Source organism: Harmonia axyridis, chromosome 4, assembly GCF_914767665.1.
Source record: "Harmonia axyridis chromosome 4, icHarAxyr1.1, whole genome shotgun sequence".
NCBI classification, from domain to species: Eukaryota; Metazoa; Arthropoda; class Insecta; order Coleoptera; family Coccinellidae; genus Harmonia; species Harmonia axyridis.
The window spans coordinates 31478850-31484849 of record NC_059504.1 but is presented as its reverse complement, the minus strand read 5'-3'; positions in this window follow the sequence as shown (position 1 = coordinate 31484849).

Below are 6000 nucleotides of genomic sequence, written 5' to 3'. Positions count from 1 at the left end.
GTTTTTTCCAAAAATTTCGACTTCAAATTTCTCCTAAACTATGGGGACTACGGAAAATCGGTAAGCAGAGTTGGTATTGGCAGTTCATGATTATTCGAATTCCACACACGAATGACAATATTTGAGTCGAAGAATTTTCTCGAATTTTTCTTACCCCGGACCTTGAAAAATTGTAAAAAATTAAAAGTTCCTTCTTGGTAATAATATACCTCTTTTTCTATTGATCTGGTCATGTAGATCACGAAAGTTTTTATTTGAGAAGTCTGCGACGAATAGTTTAGGAGATATAACGTTCGTTATAGAGAGATTGAATTTTCTCGAATTTTCCTTACCCCGGACCTTGAAAAATTGTAAAAAATTGAAAGATCTTTTTTGGTAATAAAAAACCTCTTTTTCTATTGATCTGTTCACGTAGATCACGAAAGTTTTTATTTGAGGGGTCTGCGACGAAAAGTTTAGGAGATATAACGATTTTTGTAGAGAGATTGAATTTTCTCGAATTTTCCTTACACCTTAAAAAATTGTAAAAAAATAAAAGTTCTCTCTTGGTAATAATATACCTCTTTTTCTATTGATCTGGTCACGTAGATCACGAAAGTTTTTATTTGAGGGGTTTGCGACGAATAGTTTAGGAGATATAACGATTTTTGTAGAGAGATTGAATTTTTACGGTTTTTTCCAAAAATTTCGAATTCAAATTTCTCCAAAACTATGGGGACTACGGAAAATCGGTAAGCAGAGTTGGTATTGGCAGTTCATGGTTATTCGAATCCCACTCTCGCCTGACAATATTCGAGTCGAAAAATTTTCTCGAATTTTCTCGAATTTTCCTTACCCCGGACCTTAAAAAATTGTAAAAAATCAAAAGTTCCTTCTTGGTAATAATATACCTCTTTTTCTATTGATCTGGTCATGTAGATCACGAACGTTTTTATTTGAGGAGTCTGCGACGAATAGTTTAGGAGATATAACGATTTTTATAGAGAGATTGAATTTTCTCGAATTTTCCTTACCCTGGACCTTGAAAAATTGTAAAAAATTAAAAGATCTTTCTTGGTAATAAAATACCTCTTTTTCTATTGATCTGTTCACGTAGATCACGAAAGTTTTTATTTGAGGGGTCTGCGACGAATAGTTTAGGAGATATAACGATTTTTGTAGAGAGATTGAATTTTCTCGAATTTTCCTTTCCCCGGACCTTAAAAAATTGTAAAAAATTAAAAGTTCCTTCTTGGTGATAATATACCTCTTTTTCTATTGATCTGTTCACGTAGATCACGAAAGTTTTTATATGAGGGGTCTGCGACGAATAGTTTAGGAGATATAACGATTTTTATAGAGAGATTGAATTTTTACGGTTTTTTCCAAAAATTTCGACTTCAAATTTCTCCTAAACTATGGGGACTACGGAAAATCGGTAAGCAGAGTTGGTATTGGCAGTTCATGATTATTCGAATTCCACTCACGAATGACAATATTTGAGTCGAAGAATTTTCTCGAATTTTTCTTACCCCGGACCTTGAAAAATTGTAAAAAATTAAAAGTTCCTTCTTGGTAATAATATACCTCTTTTTCTATTGATCTGGTCACGTAGATCACGAAAGTTTTCATATGAGGGGTCTGCGACGAATAGTTTAGGAGATATAACGATTTTAGTAGAGAGATTGAATTTTTACGGTTTTTTCCAAAAATTTCGAATTCAAATTTCTCCTAAACTATGGGGACTACGGAAAATAGGTAGGCAGATTTGGTATTGGCAGTTCATGATTATTCGAATTCCACTCACGAATGACAATATTTGAGTCGAAGAATTTTCTCGAATTTTCTCGAATTTTCCTTACCCCGGACCTTAAAAAATTGTAAAAAATTAAAAGTTCCTTCTTGGTAATAATATACCTCTTTTTTTATTGATCTGGTCACGTAGATCACGAAAGTTTTTATTTGAGGGGTTTGCGACGAATAGTTTAGGAGATATAACGATTTTTGTAGAGAGATTGAATTTTTACGGTTTTTTCCAAAAACTTCGAATTCAAATTTCTCCTAAACTATGGGGACTACGGAAAATCGGTAAGCAGAGTTGGTATTGGCAGTTCATGGTTATTCGAATCCCACTCTCGCCTGACAATATTTGAGTCGAAAAATTCTCTCGAATTTTCTCGAATTTTTCTTACCCCGGACCTTAAAAAATTGTAAAAAATTGAAAGTTCCTTCTTGGTAATAATATACCTCTTTTTCTATTGATCTGGTCATGTAGATCACGAAAGTTTTTATTTGAGGTGTCTGCGACGAATAGTTTAGGAGATATAACGATTATTATAGAGAGATTGAATTTTCTCGAATTTTCCTTACCCCGGACCTTGAAAAATTGTAAAAAATTGAAAGATCTTTCTTGGTAATAAAATACCTCTTTTTCTATTGATCTGTTCACGTAGATCACGAAAGTTTTTATTTGAGGGGTCTGCGACGAATAGTTTAGGAGATATAACGATTTTTGTAGAGAGATTGAATTTTCTCGAATTTTCCTTACCCCGGACCTTAAAAATTTGTAAAAAATTAAAAGTTCCTTCTTGGTGATAATATACCTCTTTTTCTATTGATCTGTTCACGTAGATCACGAAAGTTTTTATATGAGGGGTCTGCGACGAATAGTTTAGGAGATATAACGATTTTTATAGAGAGATTGAATTTTTACGGTTTTTTCCAAAAATTTCGACTTCAAATTTCTCCTAAACTATGGGGACTACGGAAAATCGGTAAGCAGAGTTGGTATTGGCAGTTCATGATTATTCGAATTCCACTCACGAATGACAATATTTGAGTCGAAGAATTTTCTCGAATTTTTCTTACCCCGGACCTTGAAAAATTGTAAAAAATTAAAAGTTCCTTCTTGGTAATAATATACCTCTTTTTCTATTGATCTGGTCACGTAGATCACGAAAGTTTTCATATGAGGGGTCTGCGACGAATAGTTTAGGAGATATAACGATTTTAGTAGAGAGATTGAATTTTTACGGTTTTTTCCAAAAATTTCGAATTCAAATTTCTCCTAAACTATGGGGACTACGGAAAATAGGTAGGCAGATTTGGTATTGGCAGTTCATGATTATTCGAATTCCACTCACGAATGACAATATTTGAGTCGAAGAATTTTCTCGAATTTTCCTTACCCCGGACCTTAAAAAATTGTAAAAAATTAAAAGTTCCTTCTTGGTAATAATATACCTCTTTTTTTATTGATCTGGTCACGTAGATCACGAAAGTTTTTATTTGAGGGGTTTGCGACGAATAGTTTAGGAGATATAACGATTTTTGTAGAGAGATTGAATTTTTACGGTTTTTTCCAAAAACTTCGAATTCAAATTTCTCCTAAACTATGGGGACTACGGAAAATCGGTGAGCAGAGTTGGTATTGGCAGTTCATGGTTATTCGAATCCCACTCTCGCCTGACAATATTTGAGTCGAAAAATTCTCTCGAATTTTCTCGAATTTTTCTTACCCCGGACCTTAAAAAATTATAAAAAATTGAAAGTTCCTTCTTGGTAATAATATACCTCTTTTTCTATTGATCTGGTCATGTAGATCACGAAAGTTTTTATTTGAGGAGTCTGCGACGAATAGTTTAGGAGATATAACGATTTTTATAGAGAGATTGAATTTTCTCGAATTTTCCTTACCCCGGACCTTGAAAAATTGTAAAAAATTGAAAGATCTTTCTTGGTAATAAAATACCTCTTTTTCTATTGATCTGTTCACGTAGATCACGAAAGTTTTTATTTGAGGGGTCTGCGACGAATAGTTTAGGAGATATAACGATTTTTGTAGAGAGATTGAATTTTCTCGAATTTTCCTTACCCCGGACCTTAAAAAATTGTAAAAAATTAAAAGTTCCTTCTTGGTGATAATATACCTCTTTTTCTATTGATCTGTTCACGTAGATCACGAAAGTTTTTATATGAGGGGTCTGCGACGAATAGTTTAGGAGATATAACGATTTTTATAGAGAGATTGAATTTTTACGGTTTTTTCCAAAAATTTCGACTTCAAATTTCTCCTAAACTATGGGGACTACGGAAAATCGGTAAGCAGAGTTGGTATTGGCAGTTCATGATTATTCGAATTCCACTCACGAATGACAATATGTATTTGAGTCGAAGAATTTTCTCGAATTTTTCTTACCCCGGACCTTGAAAAATTGTAAAAAATTAAAAGTTCCTTCTTGGTAATAATATACCTCTTTTTCTATTGATCTGGTCACGTAGATCACGAAAGTTTTCATATGAGGGGTCTGCGACGAATAGTTTAGGAGATATAACGATTTTAGTAGAGAGATTGAATTTTTACGGTTTTTTCCAAAAATTTCGAATTCAAATTTCTCCTAAACTATGGGGACTACGGAAAATAGGTAAGCAGAGTTGGTATTGGCAGTTCATGATTATTCGAATTCCACTCACGAATGACAATATTTGAGTCGAAGAATTTTCCCGAATTTTCTCGAAATTTCCTTACCCCGGACCTTAAAAAATTGTAAAAAATTAAAAGTTCCTTCTTGGTAATAATATACCTCTTTTTCTATTGATCTGGTCATGTAGATCACGAAAGTTTTTATTTGAGGAGTCTGCGACGAATAGTTTAGGAGATATAACGATTTTTATAGAGAGATTGAATTTTCTCGAATTTTCCTTACCCCGGACCTTGAAAAATTGTAAAAAATTAAAAGATCTTTCACGGTAATAAAATACCTCTTTTTCTATTGATCTGTTCACGTAGATCACGAAAGTTTTTATTTGAGGGGTCTGCGACGAATAGTTTAGGAGATATAACGATTTTTGTAGAGAGATTGAATTTTCTCGAATTTTCCTTACCCCGGATCTTAAAAAATTGTAAAAAATTAAAAGTTCCTTCTTGGTGATAATATACGTCTTTTTCTATTGATCTGTTCACGTAGATCACGAAAGTTTTTATATGAGGGGTCTGCGACGAAAAGTTTAGGAGATATAACGATTTTTATAGAGAGATTGAATTTTTACGGTTTTTTCCAAAAATTTCGACTTCAAATTTCTCCTAAACTATGGGGACTACGGAAAATCGGTAAGCAGAATTGGTATTGGCAGTTCATGATTATTCGAATTCCACTCACGAATGACAATATTTGAGTCGAAGAATTTTCTCGAATTTTTCTTACCCCGGACCTTGAAAAATTGTAAAAAATTAAAAGTTCCTTCTTGGTAATAATATACCTCTTTTTCTTTTGATCTGGTCACGTAGATCACGAAAGTTTTTATATGAGGGGTCTGCGACGAATAGTCTAGGAGATATAACGATTTTAGTAGAGAGATTGAATTTTTACGGTTTTTTCCAAAAATTTCGAATTCAAATTTCTCCTAAACTATGGGGACTACGGAAAATAGGTAAGCAGAGTTGGTATTGGCAGTTCATGATTATTCGAATCCCACTCACGAATGACAATATTTGAGTCGAAGAATTTTCTCGAATTTTCCTTACCCCGGACCTTAAAAAATTGTTAAAAATTAAAAGTTCCTTCTTGGTAATAATATACCTCTTTTTCTATTGATCTGGTCACGTAGATCACGAAAGTTTTCATATGAGGGGTCTGCGACGAATAGTCTAGGAGATATAACGATTTTAGTAGAGAGATTGAATTTTAACGGTTTTTTCCAAAAATTTCGAATTCAAATTTCTCCTTAACTATGGGGACTACGGAAAATAGGTAAGCAGAGTTGGTATTGGCAGTTCATGATTATTCGAATTCCACTCACGAATGACAATATTAGAGTCGAAGAATTTTCTCGAATTTTCCTTACCCCGGACCTTAAAAAATTGTAAAAAATTAAAAGTTCCTTCTTGGTAATAATATACCTCTTTTTCTATTGATCTGGTCACGTAGATCACGAAAGTTTTTATTTGAGGGGTTTGCGACGAATAGTTTAGGAGATATAACGATTTTTGTAGAGAGATTGAATTTTTACGGTTTTTTCCAA